The sequence below is a fragment of the Lissotriton helveticus genome, assembly GCF_964261635.1.
Source record: "Lissotriton helveticus chromosome 1_1 unlocalized genomic scaffold, aLisHel1.1 SUPER_1_unloc_16, whole genome shotgun sequence".
Taxonomy (NCBI): domain Eukaryota; kingdom Metazoa; phylum Chordata; class Amphibia; order Caudata; family Salamandridae; genus Lissotriton; species Lissotriton helveticus.
In genome coordinates, this window is record NW_027611655.1 from 3,262,089 (window position 1) to 3,286,871 (window position 24,783).

General features: G+C 55.1%; 1 pseudogene across 1 annotated transcript in view; it reads right to left on the reverse strand.

The window, feature by feature from the left end:
- LOC144805608 (uncharacterized) overlaps nt 1-24,783 on the reverse strand; it is a 101,951-nt pseudogene that overhangs the window by 11,828 nt on the left and 65,340 nt on the right. Inside the window, exon 2 of the transcript XR_013605556.1 lies at nt 966-1,150. The product of XR_013605556.1 is annotated as an uncharacterized LOC144805608 (transcript). The remainder of the gene's footprint in view (nt 1-965; nt 1,151-24,783) is intronic.

The window sequence follows — 24,783 nt, forward strand, 5'->3', positions numbered from 1 at the left end:
AGGCCAGGCCAGGCACTTCAGCACTCATCCCTCCTATGACTCCTGAAAAGCCTGTCATCAGAATGGAACAGCGTTTGCAGGACACAACAGATCAGTAAATATGCACATGCTATGTATATTGTATTCAAGTTTGATTTGTTTTGCTCGGTTTTACAGTGCAGAGACTGCGGGATTTAGGATGCTAACGGTTATCCACAGTTGAGAGCTTAGTAAAGAACGTTGTTGATGCAGATAACTGCACTAGACATTGATACAACCGTATCGTCTACCCTGGGTGGGCGGCTTTATGTGCACCGTGTTTGAGTCTCACAGACTATCTTTATTAACCAATACTCCACTTGGGAAAACGCCATCTTCTTTTTATTCCAGTGTCTTTTTCAGCTCAACTGTTACGTGGCTATACAGTTATGAAAGTTCCTGAATAGTTAGCAAAGACACAAGCCCAGGGACATAACACAGGCCCCCACATCCCCCGCAGCCCCCTCAGTACTGTACTCACGCCGGAGAGCTCCAGATTAAACCTGGAGGGGGGCCCCTCTGTGAACCTTGCCCCTTCAACTTTCGTTACGCCACTGCACAAGCCTTCTCTACAAAATGCGTCGGAGGATAAGGTACGCTGGAAAACCGTGATAGCATCTTGCTTGTTAACAGAGAACGCTTTTGGTTTTGTCAGCCTGAGAAACGATGGTGACACTATACGTAAGAACCTTGACATATTAATACGCAAATTTATGCAAACAGTGCTACCATGCACTGTCAATCAAAGAGGACCCCTGCTGTTGATCTATAGCCTAATTGTTTTCAATGATAGGGTTCCATAATTTTAGGAAGATGAAGCATTTATGGTGGGAACATTTAATCGGATCCCATGCGGTCATGTAAACAGTCGCGGCCGGCAAAGCGGGTGAGTTCACGCCGGGGGGTAATCTATCAGTATCTTATCTATATAAAATAAAAAAACATACCTGCTTCCTCCGGGACCGCATCACGCGCCTCCGCCTCAGCTCCTGCTTGCTCCGGAGTCCTGGCGCCCTTTTAGGCAGCCTCCTTCTTCCTTCTCCCCTAATCCAATCACAACGCTTTGTGATTGGTTAGGCGCAGCGGAGAGCGCCCTGGCAGGGCCATTTTCTCTATGTAGGCTGCATGCAACCTAAAAAAAGGTCAACACTAGCTACAGTATGATTGCAGATACTAAAAATGTAACATCTGATAGCACAGTAAGCATTTACACGTTCTACCTTTTTGCAAATAAAGCGCAACTGATCTTATACTCTCTCCAGCCCATCCTATAATTTGTGTAGCGTATTTTATATTTTGTTTAATTCTTTCTTTAAACTATTGGCTTTCCTATTCAAAGTGCTGTCTCTCACAGGCAGGGCTGTCATAGCACTGTAAATATACAAGTCACTATTCCCTAGTGCACCAACCAGGATTCAAATTAGCGACCCTTCAGTTTGAGATGAAGGCATCAGAAATTGTAACACTACGCAATCGACCACTTCATACAGAATAGTTTAACTTGCATTTTCTTTTCATTTTAGATGTGTATATTATATTACAATTCCTCCCACTCCTCCCTGATTGGTAGGACCCTCATACAGTTCAAAGTTCTGCTGCATTTTTTTGTAATTTTATAAATGAAGGTTAACATAAATAAATGAAATATCAGAGGCTAATTATATTAGGGGAAGACACCAATATAGACTGGCTAAGCCCTGCTTGGTAACCCTTTCCCCCACCTCGGCCAAAGCCAGTGCACCCTTGCCTTGAGAGACGGAACTGCAAGTGACTCTGGTATCCTGATTTCATTTTGGCCTCAGCAGGCAGAAGATACTTTGATTGCACTGCATGAATAGGCCCAAAATTGACCCGAAGACCCAGAGCCTGGCTCTGGGGACATTGACGGACACTACAACCACTCTGTTGGTGGGGCAAAGACTACGGTCTGTGTCCCTGGCTATGTACAGTGAGTAGTGGTAGCAGTGTACCATGTTCTTAGAGGTCACCAGCTGAACTGGTCACTTTACTTGTCAGAGGGCGGCTGCGATGCATACAGGGCATTGGGTAAAGTTCCATTCACGTGTCATGACCAGACCTCGCATTGGCATCCCCGTTTGAATTTCGAGACGTGTATTTATAATATAAGGTAGCAGGGCTCTATATTGTTTCAAATGTGTAAGTATATTGTTACCAGTTACATCCATGTTCGATTGACCACCATCTAACATGGCACAAGATGGGCAATATTGTCAGCAATCCAGACGAGAAGGGTGTAACTTCGGACACAAGGGTGGAGGGATGGAGTCAGGACCGCCTTTTAGAAGGTTCACACTTACTGTGCTCATGTTGTAAGTATTCCCACATGGAGGCATCATCATCACTACCTGCTGTGAGCAGCAATCACCCTGCACAAAGTCCTTGTTTGTGCAGCAGAAGAAAATGGATGATGAAATGCAACCAGGGAAACCAGTAAACCCAGACAAGGAATAAGCATTCAGGGTCTGAAAATACTACAGAAAAGTGGGTCGCAATCATATGGGCTTTGTTGTAACTCAAGTTGCTTTACTGCCCGACACGAAGAGCTGCTGTTTCAAGATAAGTATCACTGATAGTGACTCCCCCGTAGGCGAGGGCACATTGCCTGGTTTCTGCAAGTCTTCCGGGATGAAACTATTGCCTGAGCAGTGGCCGTGTGAGCTGCCTGTCTGATGAGAGGGAGGAGGAGAGAGCCTTGTCTGGAAGAAGTCTCCCTGCCCTTTGAGGAGGACCAGCAGCAGAGCACGTTGTGAGGGACGGCCCCGAAGGAACAGAGGAAATGTGGCAGAGTGCCGAGAAGTCCTGTGAAGTGCCCGGGGTCCCCCAGTCTCCCTGACGGAGCAAGTCTGTGTAGAGGTTGTGTCTCACTTGCCAGTGTCAACTGCTAAATAAAAAAAGCTGATTCGGAGACCGCAGAGGGGAAGATGCAGACAACCACTGCTGACTCTACCGTTGTTGCACTTCTGCGATAACACCAGCACCTCAGACCCAAGAAGGAGATCCTTCCCCCGCGACTACTCGACCTTCCGCCATGACTTCTGGGGCAGACATCTCAATGTGTCTTCATGGAGACACTGTCACACCAGCGAGCTGCCCATGGAGAGGAAATCAAAGGGACAGCGATGGTCTGTCCCTTTGCCCCAGAGCTGGCCGTGTTATTCATGGCCAAATTTCAGGAGAAATTTACCTATGATAGCAATCCATTTGTGCATCATATCCACAAATGGTTTCGGTTTATTGATCACATTTTTTGCATTTGGGATGGACAAGATGATATTTTAAATGTGTTTATTGAATGGTTGAATGCCAGATTAGTAGATATACAATTCTGTGTGTCCAGTAGCCAGTCATCTATCAAATCTTTAGATGTAGCAGTCTTTGGCCACAATGGCCGATTATGAACTACATTGTTTACCAAATCAAGGGTTAGGAACAATGCCCTGCATTACACTATTCATCATCTACGCAGTTTACGTGACAAGTTGCCTTAGGGCCAATTTCTCCGAATAAGAGGGAATTGCTCAGGTAAAAGTGATTATTTCATGAATGCAGAAATTCTTGTGCACAAATTAAAGGAACGCGCATACCCAAACAAGTTGCTGAAAATACGATGAAACGTGCTTGGTGGAGTCCAAGAGAGACCCTTCTGGAAAATAGACCAGCAAATGACAAGTTAGAACGCATGGTATGCATCTCCACATTTTGTTCAAAGACTACCTGTAGGAAAGGGGGTTTCTGTTATAGTAACCCCCCCACTTTTTTCCAGACCACTGATGCAATTTGACTTGATGTGCCCTGGTACCCTGCCAATCAGGTTCCCAGGGCCTGTGTTCTTTCCCCAAAACTAACCCAATTGGCATCTCTGGCCACATGTCAGCCCCTGGTAAATGGTACCACAGGTACCCAAGGCACTGTGACCAGAGAAGGCCTCAAAGGGCTGCAGCACTTATTGTGCCACCCTTAGAGGCCCGGTACCTCTAGACATACACACACTGCCTTTGCAGGCTGCGTGTTTTGATGCAGAACAAAGTGAAGAGTCAACATGGCACACATCCCTGTGAGCCATGCCTACAAAACACTGCCCTGGCCTAGATCAGCCACCCCTCCAGCTAGGTGTACTATACCAGTGGTGAGGGTACAGGTGAATGAGCCCTGCACCCCTCCAGCTAGGTGTACTATACCAGTGGTGAGGGTACAGGTGAATGAGCCCTGCACCCCTCCAGCTAGGTGTACTATACCAGTGGTGAGGGTACAGGTGAATGAGCCCTGCACCCCTCCAGCTAGGTGTACTATGCCAGTGGTGAGGGTACAGGTGAATGAGCCCTGCACCCCTCCAGCCAGTTGTACTGTACCAGTGGTGAGGGTACAGGTGAATGAGCCCTGCACCCCTCCAGCTAGGTGTACTATACCAGTGGTGAGGGTACAGGTGAATGAGCCCTGCACCCCTCCAGCTAGGTGTACTATACCAGTGGTGAGGGTACAGGTGAATGAGCCCTGCACCCCTCCAGCTAGGTGTACTGTACCAGTGGTGAGGGTACAGGTGAATGAGCCCTGCACCCCTCCAGCTAGGTGTACTGTACCAGTGGTGAGGGTACATGTGAATGAGCCCTGCACCCCTCCAGCTAGGTGTACTGTACCAGTGGTGAGGGTACAGGTGAATGAGCCCTGCACCCCTCCAGCTAGGTGTACTATACCAGTGGTGAGGGTACAGGTGAATGAGCCCTGCACCCCTCCAGCTAGGTGTACTATGCCAGTGGTGAGGGTACAGGTGAATGAGCCCTGCACCCCTCCAGCTAGGTGTACTGTACCAGTGGTGAGGGTAAAGGTGAATGAGCCCTGCACCCCTCCAGCTAGGTGTACTATGCCAGTGGTGAGGGTAGAGGTGAATGAGCCCTGCACCCCTCCAGCTAGGTGTACTGTACCAGTGGTGAGGGTACAGGTTAATGAGCCCTGCACCCCTCCAGCTAGGTGTACTATGCCAGTGGTGAGGGTACAGGTGAATGAGCCCTGCACCCCTCCAGCTAGGTGTACTATACCAGTGGTGAGGGTACAGGTGAATGAGCCCTGCACCCCTCCAGCTAGGTGTACTATGCCAGTGGTGAGGGTACAGGTGAATGAGCCCTGCACCCCTCCAGCTAGGTGTACTATACCAGTGGTGAGGGTACAGGTGAATGAGCCCTGCACCCCTCCAGCTAGGTGTACTATGCCAGTGGTGAGGGTACAGGTGAATGAGCCCTGCACCCCTCCAGCTAGGTGTACTATACCAGTGGTGAGGGTACAGGTGAATGAGCCCTACACCCCTCCAGCTAGGTGTACTATGCCAGTGGTGAGGGTACAGGTGAATGAGCCCTGCACCCCTCCAGCTAGGTGTACTGTACCAGTGGTGAGGGTACAGGTGAATGAGCCCTGCACCCCTCCAGCTAGGTGTACTGTACCAGTGGTGAGGGTACAGGTGAATGAGCCCTGCACCCCTCCAGCTAGGTGTACTGTACCAGTGGTGAGGGTACAGGTGAATGAGCCCTGCACCCCTCCAGCTAGGTGTACTATGCCAGTGGTGAGGGTACAGGTGAATGAGCCCTGCACCCCTCCAGCTAGGTGTACTGTACCAGTGGTGAGGGTACAGGTGAATGAGCCCTGCACCCCTCCAGCTAGGTGTACTATGCCAGTGGTGAGGATACAGGTGAATGAGCCCGGCACCGCTCCAGCTAGGTGTACTATACCAGTGGTGAGGGTACAGGTGAATGAGCCCTGCACCCCTCCAGCTAGGTGTACTATACCAGTGGTGAGGGCACAGGTGAATGAGCCCTGCACCCCTCCAGCTAGGTGTACTGTACCAGTGGTGAGGGTACAGGTGAATGAGCCCTGCACCCCTCCAGCTAGGTGTACTGTACCAGTGGTGAGGGTACAGGTGAATGAGCCCTGCACCCCTCCAGCTAGGTGTACTGTACCAGTGGTGAGGGTACAGGTGAATGAGCCCTGCACCCCTCCAGCTAGGTGTACTATGCCAGTGGTGAGGGTACAGGTGAATGAGCCCTGCACCCCTCCAGCTAGGTGTACTATACCAATGGTGAGGGTACAGGTGAATGAGCCCTGCACCCCTCCAGCTAGGTGTACTCTGCCAGTGGTGAGGGTACAGGTGAATGAGCCCTGCACCCCTCCAGCTAGGTGTACTATGCCAGTGGTGAGGGTACAGGTGAATGAGCCCTGCACCCCTCCAGCTAGGTGTACTATACCAGTGGTGAGGGTACAGGTGAATGAGCCCTGCACCCCTCCAGCTAGGTGTACTATACCAGTGGTGAGGGTACAGGTGAATGAGCCCTACACCCCTCCAGCTAGGTGTACTATGCCAGTGGTGAGGGTACAGGTGAATGAGCCCTGCACCCCTCCAGCTAGGTGTACTGTACCAGTGGTGAGGGTACAGGTGAATGAGCCCTGCACCCCTCCAGCTAGGTGTACTATGCCAGTGGTGAGGGTACAGGTGAATGAGCCCTGCACCCCTCCAGCTAGGTGTACTGTACCAGTGGTGAGGGTACAGGTGAATGAGCCCTGCACCCCTCCAGCTAGGTGTACTATGCCAGTGGTGAGGGTACAGGTGAATGAGCCCGGCACCGCTCCAGCTAGGTGTACTATACCAGTGGTGAGGGTACAGGTGAATGAGCCCTGCACCCCTCCAGCTAGGTGTACTATACCAGTGGTGAGGGTACAGGTGAATGAGCCCTGCACCCCTCCAGCTAGGTGTACTGTACCAGTGGTGAGGGTACAGGTGAATGAGCCCTGCACCCCTCCAGCTAGGTGTACTGTACCAGTGGTGAGGGTACAGGTGAATGAGCCCTGCACCCCTCCAGCTAGGTGTACTATGCCAGTGGTGAGGGTACAGGTGAATGAGCCCTGCACCCCTCCAGCTAGGTGTACTATACCAATGGTGAGGGTACAGGTGAATGAGCCCTGCACCCCTCCAGCTAGGTGTACTATGCCAGTGGTGAGGGTACAGGTGAATGAGCCCTGCACCCCTCCAGCTAGGTGTACTATGCCAGTGGTGAGGGTACAGGTGAATGAGCCCTGCACCCCTCCAGCTAGGTGTACTATACCAGTGGTGAGGGTACAGGTGAATGAGTCCTGCACCCCTCCAGCTAGGTGTACTATACCAGTGGTGAGGGTACAGGTGAATGAGCCCTGCACCCCTCCAGCTAGGTGTACTATACCAGTGGTGAGGGTACAGGTGAATGGGCCCTGTACCCCTCCAGCTAGGTGTACTGTACCAGTGGTGAGGGTACAGGTGAATGAGCCCTGCACCCCTCCAGCTAGGTGTACTATGCCAGTGGTGAGGGTACAGGTGAATGAGCCCTGTACCCCTCCAGCTAGGTGTACTATACCTGTGGTGAGGGTACAGGTGAATGGGCCCTGTACCCCTCCAGCTAGGTGTACTATGCCAGTGGTGAGGGTACAGGTGAATGAGCCCTGCACCCCTCCAGCTAGGTGTACTGTACCAGTGGTGAGGGTACAGGTGAATGGGCCCTGCACCCCTCCAGCTAGGTGTACTATACCAGTGGTGAGGGTACAGGTGAATGAGCCCTGCACCCCTCCAGCTAGGTGTACTGTACCAGTGGTGAGGGTACGGGTGAATGAGCCCTGCACCCCTCCAGCTAGGTGTACTATACCAGTGGTGAGGGTACAGGTGAATGAGCCCTGCACCCCTCCAGCTAGGTGTACTATGCCAGTAGTGAGGGTACAGGTGAATGAGCCCTGCACCCCTCCAGCTAGGTGTACTATGCCAGTGGTGAGGGTACAGGTGAATGAGCCCTGTACCCCTCCAGCTAGGTGTACTATACCTGTGGTGAGGGTACAGGTGAATGGGCCCTGTACCCCTCCAGCTAGGTGTACTATGCCAGTGGTGAGGGTACAGGTGAATGAGCCCTGCACCCCTCCAGCTAGGTGTACTGTACCAGTGGTGAGGGTACAGGTGAATGGGCCCTGTACCCCTCCAGCTAGGTGTACTATACCAGTGGTGAGGGTACGGGTGAATGAGCCCTGCACCCCTCCAGCTAGGTGTACTATACCAGTGGTGAGGGTACAGGTGAATGAGCCCTGCACCCCTCCAGCTAGGTGTACTATGCCAGTAGTGAGGGTACAGGTGAATGAGCCCTGCACCCCTCCAGCTAGGTGTACTATGCCAGTGGTGAGGGTACAGGTGAATGAGCCCTGCACCCCTCCAGCTAGGTGTACTATACCAGTGGTGAGGGTACAGGTGAATAGGCCCTGTACCCCTCCAGCTAGGTGTACTATGCCAGTGGTGAGGGTACAGGTGAATGAGCCCTGCACCCCTCCAGCTAGGTGTACTGTACCAGTGGTGAGAGTACAGGTGAATGAGCCCTGCACCCCTCCAGCTAGGTGTACTGTACCAGTGGTGAGGGTACAGGTGAATGAGCCCTGTACCCCTCCAGCTAGGTGTACTGTACCCGTAGTGAGGGTACAGGTGAATGAGCCCTGCACCCCTCCAGCTAGGTGTACTATGCCAGTGGTGAGGGTACAGGTGAATGAGCCCTGCACCCCTCCAGCTAGGTGTACTATACCAGTGGTGAGGGTACAGGTGAATGAGCCCTGCACCCCTCCAGCTAGGTGTACTATACCAGTGGTGAGGGTACAGGTGAATGGGCCCTGTACCCCTCCAGCTAGGTGTACTATACCAGTGGTGAGGGTACAGGTGAAAGAGCCCTGCACCCCTCCAGCTAGGTGTACTATACCAGTGGTGAGGGTACAGGTGAATGAGCCCTGCACCCCTCCAGCTAGGTGTACTGTACCAGTGGTGAGGGTACGGGTGAATGAGCCCTGCACCCCTCCAGCTAGGTGTACAATACCAGTGGTGAGGGTACAGGTGAATGAGCCCTGCACCCCTCCAGCTAGGTGTACTATACCAGTGGTGAGGGTACGGGTGAATGAGCCCTGCACCCCTCCAGCTAGGTGTACTATACCAGTGGTGAGGGTACAGGTAAATGAGCCCTGCACCCCTCCAGCTAGGTGTACTATACCAGTGGTGAGGGTACAGGTGAATGAGCCCTGCACCCCTCCAGCTAGGTGTACTATACCAGTGGTGAGGGTACAGGTGAATGAGCCCTGCACCCCTCCAGCTAGGTGTACTGTACCAGTGGTGAGGGTACAGGTGAATGAGCCCTGCACCCCTCCAGCTAGGTGTACTGTACCAGTGGTGAGGGTACGGGTGAATGAGCCCTGCACCCCTCCAGCTAGGTGTACAATACCAGTGGTGAGGGTACAGGTGAATGAGCCCTGCACCCCTCCAGCTAGGTGTACTATGCCAGTAGTGAGGGTACAGGTGAATGAGCCCTGCACCCCTCCAGCTAGGTGTACTATACCAGTGGTGAGGGTACAGGTGAATGAGCCCTGCACCCCTCCAGCTAGGTGTACTATACCAGTGGTGAGGGTACAGGTGAATAGGCACTGCACCCCTCCAGCTAGGTGTACTATGCCAGTGGTGAGGGTACAGGTGAATGAGCCCTGTACCCCTCCAGCTAGGTGTACTATACCAGTGGTGAGGGTACAGGTGAATGAGCCCTGCACCCCTCCAGCTAGGTGTACTGTACCAGTGGTGAGGGTACAGGTGAATGAGCCCTGCACCCCTCCAGCTAGGTGTACTGTACCAGTGGTGAGGGTACAGGTGAATGAGCCCTGCACCCCTCCAGCTAGGTGTACTGTACCAGTGGTGAGGGTACAGGTGAATGAGCCCTGTACCCCTCCAGCTAGGTGTACTATACCCGTGGTGAGGGTACAGGTGAATGAGCCCTGCACCCCTCCAGCTAGGTGTACTATGCCAGTGGTGAGGGTACAGGTGAATGAGCCCTGCACCCCTCCAGCTAGGTGTACTATACCAGTGGTGAGGGTACAGGTAAATGAGCCCTGCACCCCTCCAGCTAGGTGTACTATACCAGTGGTGAGGGTACAGGTGAATGGGCCCTGTACCCCTCCAGCTAGGTGTACTATACCAGTGGTGAGGGTACAGGTGAAAGAGCCCTGCACCCCTCCAGCTAGGTGTACTATACCAGTGGTGAGGGTACAGGTGAATGGGCCCTGTACCCCTCCAGCTAGGTGTACTATACCAGTGGTGAGGGTACATGTGAATGAGCCCTGCACCCCTCCAGCTAGGTGTACTATACCAGTGGTGAGGGTACAGGTAAATGAGCCCTGCACCCCTCCAGCTAGGTGTACTATGCCAGTGGTGAGGGTACAGGTGAATGAGCCCTGCACCCCTCCAGCTAGGTGTACTATACCAGTGGTGAGGGTACAGGTGAATAGGCCCTGTACCCCTCCAGCTAGGTGTACTATGCCAGTGGTGAGGGTACAGGTGAATGAGCCCTGTACCCCTCCAGCTAGGTGTACTATACCAGTGGTGAGGGTACAGGTGAATGAGCCCTGCACCCCTCCAGCTAGGTGTACTATACCAGTGGTGAGGGTACAGGTGAATGAGCCCTGCACCCCTCCAGTTAGGTGTACTATACCAGTGGTGAGGGTACAGGTGAATGAGCCCTGCACCCCTCCAGCTAGGTGTACTATGCCAGTGGTGAGGGTACAGGTGAATGAGCCCTGCACCCCTCCAGCTAGGTGTACTGTACCAGTGGTGAGAGTACAGGTGAATGAGCCCTGCACCCCTCCAGCTAGGTGTACTGTACCAGTGGTGAGGGTACAGGTGAATGAGCCCTGTACCCCTCCAGCTAGGTGTACTGTACCCGTAGTGAGGGTACAGGTGAATGAGCCCTGCACCCCTCCAGCTAGGTGTACTATGCCAGTGGTGAGGGTACAGGTGAATGAGCCCTGCACCCCTCCAGCTAGGTGTACTATACCAGTGGTGAGGGTACAGGTGAATGAGCCCTGCACCCCTCCAGCTAGGTGTACTATACCAGTGGTGAGGGTACAGGTGAATGGGCCCTGTACCCCTCCAGCTAGGTGTACTATACCAGTGGTGAGGGTACAGGTGAAAGAGCCCTGCACCCCTCCAGCTAGGTGTACTATACCAGTGGTGAGGGTACAGGTGAATGAGCCCTGCACCCCTCCAGCTAGGTGTACTGTACCAGTGGTGAGGGTACGGGTGAATGAGCCCTGCACCCCTCCAGCTAGGTGTACAATACCAGTGGTGAGGGTACAGGTGAATGAGCCCTGCACCCCTCCAGCTAGGTGTACTATACCAGTGGTGAGGGTACGGGTGAATGAGCCCTGCACCCCTCCAGCTAGGTGTACTATACCAGTGGTGAGGGTACAGGTAAATGAGCCCTGCACCCCTCCAGCTAGGTGTACTATACCAGTGGTGAGGGTACAGGTGAATGAGCCCTGCACCCCTCCAGCTAGGTGTACTATACCAGTGGTGAGGGTACAGGTGAATGAGCCCTGCACCCCTCCAGCTAGGTGTACTGTACCAGTGGTGAGGGTACAGGTGAATGAGCCCTGCACCCCTCCAGCTAGGTGTACTGTACCAGTGGTGAGGGTACGGGTGAATGAGCCCTGCACCCCTCCAGCTAGGTGTACAATACCAGTGGTGAGGGTACAGGTGAATGAGCCCTGCACCCCTCCAGCTAGGTGTACTATGCCAGTAGTGAGGGTACAGGTGAATGAGCCCTGCACCCCTCCAGCTAGGTGTACTATACCAGTGGTGAGGGTACAGGTGAATGAGCCCTGCACCCCTCCAGCTAGGTGTACTATACCAGTGGTGAGGGTACAGGTGAATAGGCACTGCACCCCTCCAGCTAGGTGTACTATGCCAGTGGTGAGGGTACAGGTGAATGAGCCCTGTACCCCTCCAGCTAGGTGTACTATACCAGTGGTGAGGGTACAGGTGAATGAGCCCTGCACCCCTCCAGCTAGGTGTACTGTACCAGTGGTGAGGGTACAGGTGAATGAGCCCTGCACCCCTCCAGCTAGGTGTACTGTACCAGTGGTGAGGGTACAGGTGAATGAGCCCTGCACCCCTCCAGCTAGGTGTACTGTACCAGTGGTGAGGGTACAGGTGAATGAGCCCTGTACCCCTCCAGCTAGGTGTACTATACCCGTGGTGAGGGTACAGGTGAATGAGCCCTGCACCCCTCCAGCTAGGTGTACTATGCCAGTGGTGAGGGTACAGGTGAATGAGCCCTGCACCCCTCCAGCTAGGTGTACTATACCAGTGGTGAGGGTACAGGTAAATGAGCCCTGCACCCCTCCAGCTAGGTGTACTATACCAGTGGTGAGGGTACAGGTGAATGGGCCCTGTACCCCTCCAGCTAGGTGTACTATACCAGTGGTGAGGGTACAGGTGAAAGAGCCCTGCACCCCTCCAGCTAGGTGTACTATACCAGTGGTGAGGGTACAGGTGAATGGGCCCTGTACCCCTCCAGCTAGGTGTACTATACCAGTGGTGAGGGTACAGGTGAATGAGCCCTGCACCCCTCCAGCTAGGTGTACTATACCAGTGGTGAGGGTACAGGTAAATGAGCCCTGCACCCCTCCAGCTAGGTGTACTATACCAGTGGTGAGGGTACAGGTGAATGGGCCCTGTACCCCTCCAGCTAGGTGTACTATACCAGTGGTGAGGGTACAGGTGAAAGAGCCCTGCACCCCTCCAGCTAGGTGTACTATACCAGTGGTGAGGGTACAGGTGAATGAGCCCTGTACCCCTCCAGCTAGGTGTACTATACCAGTGGTGAGGGTACAGGTGAATGAGCCCTGCACCCCTCCAGCTAGGTGTACTATGCCAGTGGTGAGGGTACAGGTGAATGAGCCCTGCACCCCTCCAGCTAGGTGTACTATACCAGTGGTGAGGGTACAGGTGAATGAGCCCTGCACCCCTCCAGCTAGGTGTACTGTACCAGTGGTGAGGGTACAGGTGAATGAGCCCTGTACCCCTCCAGCTAGGTGTACTGTGCCAGTGGTGAGGGTACAGGTGAATGAGCCCTGCACCCCTCCAGCTAGGTGTACTGTACCAGTGGTGAGGGTACAGGTGAATGAGCCCTGTACCCCTCCAGCTAGGTGTACTGTACCAGTGGTGAGGGTACAGGTGAATGAGCCCTGCACCCCTCCAGCTAGGTGTACTATACCAGTGGCCAGGGTACAGGTGAATGAGCCCTGCACCCCTCCAGCTAGGTGTACTGTACCAGTGGTGAGGGTACAGGTGAATGAGCCCTGCACCCCTCCAGCTAGGTGTACTATACCTGTGGTGAGGGTACAGGTGAATGAGCCCTGCACCCCTCCAGCTAGGTGTACTGTACCAGTGGTGAGAGTACAGGTGAATGAGCCCTGCACCCCTCCAGCTAGGTGTACTGTACCAGTGGTGAGGGTACAGGTGAATGAGCCCTGCACCCCTCCAGCTAGGTGTACTATGCCAGTGGTGAGGGTACAGGTGAATGAGCCCTGCACCCCTCCAGCTAGGTGTACTATACCAGTGGTGAGGGTACAGGTGAATGAGCCCTGCACCCCTCCAGCTAGGTGTACTATACCAGTGGTGAGGGTACAGGTGAATGAGCCCTGCACCCCTCCAGATAGGTGTACTGTACCAGTGGTGAGGGTACAGGTGAATGAGCCCTGCACCCCTCCAGCTAGGTGTACTGTACCAGTGGTGAGGGTACAGGTGAATGAGCCCTGCACCCCTCCAGCTAGGTGTACTGTACCAGTGGTGAGGGTACAGGTGAATGAGCCCTGCACCCCTCCAGCTAGGTGTACTGTACAAGTGGTGAGGGTACAGGTGAATGAGCCCTGCACCCCTCCAGCTAGGTGTACTGTACCAGTGGTGAGGGTACAGGTGAATGAGCCCTGCACCCCTCCAGCTAGGTGTACTATGCCAGTGGTGAGGTTACAGGTGAATGAGCCCTGCACCCCTCCAGCTAGGTGTACTGTAGCAGTGGTGAGGGTACAGGTGAATGAGCCCTGCACCCCTCCAGCTAGGTGTACTATACCAGTGGTGAGGGTACAGGTGAATGGGCCCTGTACCCCTCCAGCTAGGTGTACTATACCAGTGGTGAGGGTACAGGTGAATGAGCCCTGCACCCCTCCAGCTAGGTGTACTATATCAGTGGTGAGGGTACAGGTGAATGAGCCCTGCACCCCTCCAGCTAGGTGTACTATGCCAGTGGTGAGGGTACAGGTGAATGAGCCCTGCACCCCTCCAGCTAGGTGTACTATACCAGTGGTGAGGGTACAGGTGAATGAGCCCTGCACCCCTCCAGCTAGGTGTACTATGCCAGTGGCGAGGGTACGGGTGAATGAGCCCTGCACCCCTCCAGCTAGGTGTACTATACCAGTGGCGAGGGTACAGGTGAATGAGCCCTGTACCCCTCCAGCTAGGTGTACTATACCAGTGGCGAGGGTACAGGTGAATGAGCCCTGCACCCCTCCAGCTAGGTGTACTATACCAGTGGCGAGGGTACAGGTGAATGAGCCCTGCACCCCTCCAGCTAGGTGTACTATACCAGTGGCGAGGGTACAGGTGAATGAGCCCTGCACCCCTCCAGCTAGGTGTACTATACCAGTGGCGAGGGTACAGGTGAATGAGCCCTGCACCCCTCCAGCTAGGTGTACTGTACCAGTGGCGAGGGTAAAGGTGAATGAGCCCTGCACCCCTCCAGCTAGGTGTACTATGCCAGTGGTGAGGGTAGAGGTGAATGAGCCCTGCACCCCTCCAGCTAGGTGTACTGTACCAGTGGTGAGGGTAGAGGTGAATGAGCCCTGCACCCCTCCAGCTAGGTGTACTAAGCCAGTGGTGAGGGTACAGGTGAATGAGCCCTGCACCCCTCCAGCTAGGTGTACTATACCAGTGGTGAGGGTAGAGGTGAATGAGCCCTGCACCCCTCCAGCTAGGTGTACTATACCAGTGGTGAGGGTACAGGTGAATGAGCCCTGCACCCCTCCAGCTAGGTGTACTATACCAGTGGTGAGGGTACAGGTGAATGAGCCCTGCACCCCTCCAGCTAGGTGTACTATGCCAGTGGTGAGGGTACAGGTGAATGAGCCCTGCACCCCTCCAGCTAGGTGTACTATACCAGTGGTGAGGGTACAGGTGAATGAGCCCTGCACCCCTCCAGCTAGGTGTACTATGCCAGTGGTGAGGGTACAGGTGAATGAGCCCTGCACCCCTCCAGCTAGGTGTACTATGCCAGTGGTGAGGGTACAGGTGAATGAGCCCTGCACCCCTCCAGCTAGGTGTACTGTACCAGTGGTGAGGGTACAGGTGAATGGGCCCTGTACCCCTCCAGCTAGGTGTACTATACCAGTGGTGAGGGTACAGGTGAATGAGCCCTGCACCCCTCCAGCTAGGTGTACTGTACCAGTGGTGAGGGTACGGGTGAATGAGCCCTGCACCCCTCCAGCTAGGTGTACTATACCAGTGGTGAGGGTACAGGTGAATGAGCCCTGCACCCCTCCAGCTAGGTGTACTATGCCAGTAGTGAGGGTACAGGTGAATGAGCCCTGCACCCCTCCAGCTAGGTGTACTATGCCAGTGGTGAGGGTACAGGTGAATGAGCCCTGCACCCCTCCAGCTAGGTGTACTATACCAGTGGTGAGGGTACAGGTGAATAGGCCCTGTACCCCTCCAGCTAGGTGTACTATGCCAGTGGTGAGGGTACAGGTGAATGAGCCCTGTACCCCTCCAGCTAGGTGTACTATACCAGTGGTGAGGGTACAGGTGAATGAGCCCTGCACCCCTCCAGCTAGGTGTACTATACCAGTGGTGAGGGTACAGGTGAATGAGCCCTGCACCCCTCCAGTTAGGTGTACTATACCAGTGGTGAGGGTACAGGTGAATGAGCCCTGCACCCCTCCAGCTAGGTGTACTATGCCAGTGGTGAGGGTACAGGTGAATGAGCCCTGCACCCCTCCAGCTAGGTGTACTGTACCAGTGGTGAGGGTACAGGTGAATGAGCCCTGCACCCCTCCAGCTAGGTGTACTGTACCAGTGGTGAGGGTACAGGTGAATGAGCCCTGCACCCCTCCAGCTAGGTGTACTATACCCGTAGTGAGGGTACAGGTGAATGAGCCCTGCACCCCTCCAGCTAGGTGTACTATGCCAGTGGTGAGGGTACAGGTGAATGAGCCCTGCACCCCTCCAGCTAGGTGTACTATACCAGTGGTGAGGGTACAGGTGAATGAGCCCTGCACCCCTCCAGCTAGGTGTACTATACCAGTGGTGAGGGTACAGGTGAATGGGCCCTGTACCCCTCCAGCTAGGTGTACTATACCAGTGGTGAGGGTACAGGTGAAAGAGCCCTGCACCCCTCCAGCTAGGTGTACTATACCAGTGGTGAGGGTACAGGTGAAAGAGCCCTGCACCCCTCCAGCTAGGTGTACTGTACCAGTGGTGAGGGTACGGGTGAATGAGCCCTGCACCCCTCCAGCTAGGTGTACTGTACCAGTGGTGAGGGTACGGGTGAATGAGCCCTGCACCCCTCCAGCTAGGTGTACAATACCAGTGGTGAGGGTACGGGTGAATGAGCCCTGCACCCCTCCAGCTAGGTGTACTATACCAGTGGTGAGGGTACGGGTGAATGAGCCCTGCACCCCTCCAGCTAGGTGTACTATACCAGTGGTGAGGGTACAGGTGAATGAGCCCTGCACCCCTCCAGCTAGGTGTACTATACCAGTGGTGAGGGTACAGGTGAATGAGCCCTGCACCCCTCCAGCTAGGTGTACTGTACCAGTGGTGAGGGTACGGGTGAATGAGCCCTGCACCCCTCCAGCTAGGTGTACAATACCAGTGGTGAGGGTACAGGTGAATGAGCCCTGCACCCCTCCAGCTAGGTGTACTATGCCAGTAGTGAGGGTACAGGTGAATGAGCCCTGCACCCCTCCAGCTAGGTGTACTATACCAGTGGTGAGGGTACAGGTGAATGAGCCCTGCACCCCTCCAGCTAGGTGTACTATACCAGTGGTGAGGGTACAGGTGAATAGGCCCTGTACCCCTCCAGCTAGGTGTACTATGCCAGTGGTGAGGGTACAGGTGAATGAGCCCTGCACCCCTCCAGCTAGGTGTACTATACCAGTGGTGAGGGTACAGGTGAATGAGCCCTGCACCCCTCCAGCTAGGTGTACTATGCCAGTGGTGAGGGTACAGGTGAATGAGCCCTGCACCCCTCCAGCTAGGTGTACTATACCAGTGGTGAGGGTACAGGTGAATGAGCCCTGCACCCCTCCAGCTAGGTGTACTATGCCAGTGGTGAGGGTACAGGTGAATGAGCCCTGCACCCCTCCAGCTAGGTGTACTGTACCAGTGGTGAGGGTACAGGTGAATGAGCCCTGCACCCCTCCAGCTAGGTGTACTGTACCAGTGGTGAGGGTACAGGTGAATGAGCCATGTACCCCTCCAGCTAGGTGTACTATACCCGTGGTGAGGGTACAGGTGAATGAGCCCTGCACCCCTCCAGCTAGGTGTACTATGCCAGTGGTGAGGGTACAGGTGAATGAGCCCTGCACCCCTCCAGCTAGGTGTACTATACCAGTGGTGAGGGTACAGGTAAATGAGCCCTGCACCCCTCCAGCTAGGTGTACTATACCAGTGGTGAGGGTACAGGTGAATGGGCCCTGCACCCCTCCAGCTAGGTGTACTATACCAGTGGTGAGGGTACAGGTGAAAGAGCCCTGCACCCCTCCAGCTAGGTGTACTATACCAGTGGTGAGGGTACAGGTGAATGGGCCCTGCACCCCTCCAGCTAGGTGTACTATACCAGTGGTGAGGGTACAGGTGAATGAGCCCTGCACCCCTCCAGCTAGGTGTACTATACCAGTGGTGAGGGTACAGGTGAATGGGCCCTGTACCCCTCCAGCTAGGTGTACTATACCAGTGGTGAGGGTACAGGTGAATGGGCCCTGTACCCCTCCAGCTAGGTGTACTATACCAGTGGTGAGGGTACAGGTGAAAGAGCCCTGCACCCCTCCAGCTAGGTGTACTATACCAGTGGTGAGGGTACAGGTGAATGGGCCCTGCACCCCTCCAGCTAGGTGTACTATACCAGTGGTGAGGGTACAGGTGAATGAGCCCTGCACCCCTCCAGCTAGGTGTACTATGCCAGTGGTGAGGGTACAGGTGAATGAGCCCTGCACCCCTCCAGCTAGGTGTACTATACCAGTGGTGAGGGTACAGGTGAATGAGCCCTGCACCCCTCCAGCTAGGTGTACTGTACCAGTGGTGAGGGTACAGGTGAATGAGCCCTGCACCCCTCCAGCTAGGTGTACTATGCCAGTGGTGAGGGTACAGGTGAATGAGCCCTGCACCCCTCCAGCTAGGTGTACTGTACCAGTGGCCAGGGTACAGGTGAATGAGCCCTGTACCCCTCCAGCTAGGTGTACTGTACCAGTGGTGAGGGTACAGGTGAATGAGCCCTGCACCCCTCCAGCTAGGTGTACTATACCAGTGGCCAGGGTACAGGTGAATGAGCCCTGCACCCCTCCAGCTAGGTGTACTGTACCAGTGGTGAGGGTACAGGTGAATGAGCCCTGCACCCCTCCAGCTAGGTGTACTATACCTGTGGTGAGGGTACAGGTGAATGAGCCCTGCACCCCTCCAGCTAGGTGTACTGTACCAGTGGTGAGGGTACAGGTGAATGAGCCCTGCACCCCTCCAGCTAGGTGTACTATGCCAGTGGTGAGGGTACAGGTGAATGAGCCCTGCACCCCTCCAGCTAGGTGTACTATGCCAGTGGTGAGGGTACAGGTGAATGAGCCCTGCACCCCTCCAGCTAGGTGTACTATACCAGTGGTGAGGGTACAGGTGAATGAGCCCTGCACCCCTCCAGCTAGGTGTACTATACCAGTGGTGAGGGTACAGGTGAATGAGCCCTGCACCCCTCCAGCTAGGTGTACTATACCAGTGGTGAGGGTACAGGTGAATGAGCCCTGCACCCCTCCAGCTAGGTGTACTGTACCAGTGGTGAGGGTAAAGGTGAATGAGCCCTGCACCCCTCCAGCTAGGTGTACTATGCCAGTGGTGAGGGTAGAGGTGAATGAGCCCTGCACCCCTCCAGCTAGGTGTACTGTACCAGTGGTGAGGGTACAGGTTAATGAGCCCTGCACCCCTCCAGCTAGGTGTACTATGCCAGTGGTGAGGGTAGAGGTGAATGAGCCCTGCACCCCTCCAGCTAGGTGTACTATACCAGTGGTGAGGGTACAGGTGAATGAGCCCTGCACCCCTCCAGCTAGGTGTACTATACCAGTGGTGAGGGTACAGGTGAATGAGCCCTGCACCCCTCCAGCTAGGTGTACTATACCAGTGGTGAGGGTACAGGTGAATGAGCCCTGCACCCCTCCAGCTAGGTGTACTATGCCAGTGGTGAGGGTACAGGTGAATGAGCCCTGCACCCCTCCAGCTAGGTGTACTATACCAGTGGTGAGGGTACAGGTGAATGAGCCCTGCACCCCTCCAGCTAGGTGTACTATGCCAGTGGTGAGGGTACAGGTGAATGAGCCCTGCACCCCTCCAGCTAGGTGTACTATACCAGTGGTGAGGGTACAGGTGAATGAGCCCTACACCCCTCCAGCTAGGTGTACTATGCCAGTGGTGAGGGTACAGGTGAATGAGCCCTGCACCCCTCCAGCTAGGTGTACTGTACCAGTGGTGAGGGTACAGGTGAATGAGCCCTGCACCCCTCCAGCTAGGTGTACTGTACCAGTGGTGAGGGTACAGGTGAATGAGCCCTGCACCCCTCCAGCTAGGTGTACTATGCCAGTGGTGAGGGTACAGGTGAATGAGCCCTGCACCCCTCCAGCTAGGTGTACTGTACCAGTGGTGAGGGTACAGGTGAATGAGCCCTGCACCCCTCCAGCTAGGTGTACTATGCCAGTGGTGAGGGTACAGGTGAATGAGCCCGGCACCGCTCCAGCTAGGTGTACTATACCAGTGGTGAGGGTACAGGTGAATGAGCCCTGCACCCCTCCAGCTAGGTGTACTATACCAGTGGTGAGGGTACAGGTGAATGAGCCCTGCACCCCTCCAGCTAGGTGTACTGTACCAGTGGTGAGGGTACAGGTGAATGAGCCCTGCACCCCTCCAGCTAGGTGTACTATACCAGTGGTGAGGGTACAGGTGAATGAGCCCTGCACCCCTCCAGCTAGGTGTACTATACCAGTGGTGAGGGTACAGGTGAATGAGCCCTACACCCCTCCAGCTAGGTGTACTATGCCAGTGGTGAGGGTACAGGTGAATGAGCCCTGCACCCCTCCAGCTAGGTGTACTATACCAGTGGTGAGGGTACAGGTGAATGAGCCCTGTACCCCTCCAGCTAGGTGTACTGTACCCGTAGTGAGGGTACAGGTGAATGAGCCCTGCACCCCTCCAGCTAGGTGTACTATGCCAGTGGTGAGGGTACAGGTGAATGAGCCCTGCACCCCTCCAGCTAGGTGTACTATACCAGTGGTGAGGGTACAGGTGAATGAGCCCTGCACCCCTCCAGCTAGGTGTACTATACCAGTGGTGAGGGTACAGGTGAATGGGCCCTGTACCCCTCCAGCTAGGTGTACTATACCAGTGGTGAGGGTACAGGTGAAAGAGCCCTGCACCCCTCCAGCTAGGTGTACTATACCAGTGGTGAGGGTACAGGCGAATGAGCCCTGCACCCCTCCAGCTAGGTGTACTGTACCAGTGGTGAGGGTACGGGTGAATGAGCCCTGCACCCCTCCAGCTAGGTGTACAATACCAGTGGTGAGGGTACAGGTGAATGAGCCCTGCACCCCTCCAGCTAGGTGTACTATACCAGTGGTGAGGGTACGGGTGAATGAGCCCTGCACCCCTCCAGCTAGGTGTACTATACCAGTGGTGAGGGTACAGGTAAATGAGCCCTGCACCCCTCCAGCTAGGTGTACTATACCAGTGGTGAGGGTACAGGTGAATGAGCCCTGCACCCCTCCAGCTAGGTGTACTATACCAGTGGTGAGGGTACAGGTGAATGAGCCCTGCACCCCTCCAGCTAGGTGTACTGTACCAGTGGTGAGGGTACAGGTGAATGAGCCCTGCACCCCTCCAGCTAGGTGTACTGTACCAGTGGTGAGGGTACGGGTGAATGAGCCCTGCACCCCTCCAGCTAGGTGTACAATACCAGTGGTGAGGGTACAGGTGAATGAGCCCTGCACCCCTCCAGCTAGGTGTACTATGCCAGTAGTGAGGGTACAGGTGAATGAGCCCTGCACCCCTCCAGCTAGGTGTACTATACCAGTGGTGAGGGTACAGGTGAATGAGCCCTGCACCCCTCCAGCTAGGTGTACTATACCAGTGGTGAGGGTACAGGTGAATAGGCACTGCACCCCTCCAGCTAGGTGTACTATGCCAGTGGTGAGGGTACAGGTGAATGAGCCCTGTACCCCTCCAGCTAGGTGTACTATACCAGTGGTGAGGGTACAGGTGAATGAGCCCTGCACCCCTCCAGCTAGGTGTACTGTACCAGTGGTGAGGGTACAGGTGAATGAGCCCTGCACCCCTCCAGCTAGGTGTACTGTACCAGTGGTGAGGGTACAGGTGAATGAGCCCTGCACCCCTCCAGCTAGGTGTACTGTACCAGTGGTGAGGGTACAGGTGAATGAGCCCTGTACCCCTCCAGCTAGGTGTACTATACCCGTGGTGAGGGTACAGGTGAATGAGCCCTGCACCCCTCCAGCTAGGTGTACTATGCCAGTGGTGAGGGTACAGGTGAATGAGCCCTGCACCCCTCCAGCTAGGTGTACTATACCAGTGGTGAGGGTACAGGTAAATGAGCCCTGCACCCCTCCAGCTAGGTGTACTATACCAGTGGTGAGGGTACAGGTGAATGGGCCCTGTACCCCTCCAGCTAGGTGTACTATACCAGTGGTGAGGGTACAGGTGAAAGAGCCCTGCACCCCTCCAGCTAGGTGTACTATACCAGTGGTGAGGGTACAGGTGAATGGGCCCTGTACCCCTCCAGCTAGGTGTACTATACCAGTGGTGAGGGTACAGGTGAATGAGCCCTGCACCCCTCCAGCTAGGTGTACTATACCAGTGGTGAGGGTACAGGTAAATGAGCCCTGCACCCCTCCAGCTAGGTGTACTATACCAGTGGTGAGGGTACAGGTGAATGGGCCCTGTACCCCTCCAGCTAGGTGTACTATACCAGTGGTGAGGGTACAGGTGAAAGAGCCCTGCACCCCTCCAGCTAGGTGTACTATACCAGTGGTGAGGGTACAGGTGAATGAGCCCTGTACCCCTCCAGCTAGGTGTACTATACCAGTGGTGAGGGTACAGGTGAATGAGCCCTGCACCCCTCCAGCTAGGTGTACTATGCCAGTGGTGAGGGTACAGGTGAATGAGCCCTGCACCCCTCCAGCTAGGTGTACTATACCAGTGGTGAGGGTACAGGTGAATGAGCCCTGCACCCCTCCAGCTAGGTGTACTGTACCAGTGGTGAGGGTACAGGTGAATGAGCCCTGTACCCCTCCAGCTAGGTGTACTGTGCCAGTGGTGAGGGTACAGGTGAATGAGCCCTGCACCCCTCCAGCTAGGTGTACTGTACCAGTGGTGAGGGTACAGGTGAATGAGCCCTGTACCCCTCCAGCTAGGTGTACTGTACCAGTGGTGAGGGTACAGGTGAATGAGCCCTGCACCCCTCCAGCTAGGTGTACTATACCAGTGGCCAGGGTACAGGTGAATGAGCCCTGCACCCCTCCAGCTAGGTGTACTGTACCAGTGGTGAGGGTACAGGTGAATGAGCCCTGCACCCCTCCAGCTAGGTGTACTATACCTGTGGTGAGGGTACAGGTGAATGAGCCCTGCACCCCTCCAGCTAGGTGTACTGTACCAGTGGTGAGAGTACAGGTGAATGAGCCCTGCACCCCTCCAGCTAGGTGTACTGTACCAGTGGTGAGGGTACAGGTGAATGAGCCCTGCACCCCTCCAGCTAGGTGTACTATGCCAGTGGTGAGGGTACAGGTGAATGAGCCCTGCACCCCTCCAGCTAGGTGTACTATACCAGTGGTGAGGGTACAGGTGAATGAGCCCTGCACCCCTCCAGCTAGGTGTACTATACCAGTGGTGAGGGTACAGGTGAATGAGCCCTGCACCCCTCCAGATAGGTGTACTGTACCAGTGGTGAGGGTACAGGTGAATGAGCCCTGCACCCCTCCAGCTAGGTGTACTGTACCAGTGGTGAGGGTACAGGTGAATGAGCCCTGCACCCCTCCAGCTAGGTGTACTGTACCAGTGGTGAGGGTACAGGTGAATGAGCCCTGCACCCCTCCAGCTAGGTGTACTGTACAAGTGGTGAGGGTACAGGTGAATGAGCCCTGCACCCCTCCAGCTAGGTGTACTGTACCAGTGGTGAGGGTACAGGTGAATGAGCCCTGCACCCCTCCAGCTAGGTGTACTATGCCAGTGGTGAGGTTACAGGTGAATGAGCCCTGCACCCCTCCAGCTAGGTGTACTGTACCAGTGGTGAGGGTACAGGTGAATGAGCCCTGCACCCCTCCAGCTAGGTGTACTATACCAGTGGTGAGGGTACAGGTGAATGGGCCCTGTACCCCTCCAGCTAGGTGTACTATACCAGTGGTGAGGGTACAGGTGAATGAGCCCTGCACCCCTCCAGCTAGGTGTACTATATCAGTGGTGAGGGTACAGGTGAATGAGCCCTGCACCCCTCCAGCTAGGTGTACTATGCCAGTGGTGAGGGTACAGGTGAATGAGCCCTGCACCCCTCCAGCTAGGTGTACTATACCAGTGGTGAGGGTACAGGTGAATGAGCCCTGCACCCCTCCAGCTAGGTGTACTATGCCAGTGGCGAGGGTACGGGTGAATGAGCCCTGCACCCCTCCAGCTAGGTGTACTATACCAGTGGCGAGGGTACAGGTGAATGAGCCCTGTACCCCTCCAGCTAGGTGTACTATACCAGTGGCGAGGGTACAGGTGAATGAGCCCTGCACCCCTCCAGCTAGGTGTACTATACCAGTGGCGAGGGTACAGGTGAATGAGCCCTGCACCCCTCCAGCTAGGTGTACTATACCAGTGGCGAGGGTACAGGTGAATGAGCCCTGCACCCCTCCAGCTAGGTGTACTATACCAGTGGCGAGGGTACAGGTGAATGAGCCCTGCACCCCTCCAGCTAGGTGTACTGTACCAGTGGCGAGGGTAAAGGTGAATGAGCCCTGCACCCCTCCAGCTAGGTGTACTATGCCAGTGGTGAGGGTAGAGGTGAATGAGCCCTGCACCCCTCCAGCTAGGTGTACTGTACCAGTGGTGAGGGTAGAGGTGAATGAGCCCTGCACCCCTCCAGCTAGGTGTACTAAGCCAGTGGTGAGGGTACAGGTGAATGAGCCCTGCACCCCTCCAGCTAGGTGTACTATACCAGTGGTGAGGGTAGAGGTGAATGAGCCCTGCACCCCTCCAGCTAGGTGTACTATACCAGTGGTGAGGGTACAGGTGAATGAGCCCTGCACCCCTCCAGCTAGGTGTACTATACCAGTGGTGAGGGTACAGGTGAATGAGCCCTGCACCCCTCCAGCTAGGTGTACTATGCCAGTGGTGAGGGTACAGGTGAATGAGCCCTGCACCCCTCCAGCTAGGTGTACTATACCAGTGGTGAGGGTACAGGTGAATGAGCCCTGCACCCCTCCAGCTAGGTGTACTATGCCAGTGGTGAGGGTACAGGTGAATGAGCCCTGCACCCCTCCAGCTAGGTGTACTATGCCAGTGGTGAGGGTACAGGTGAATGAGCCCTGCACCCCTCCAGCTAGGTGTACTGTACCAGTGGTGAGGGTACAGGTGAATGGGCCCTGTACCCCTCCAGCTAG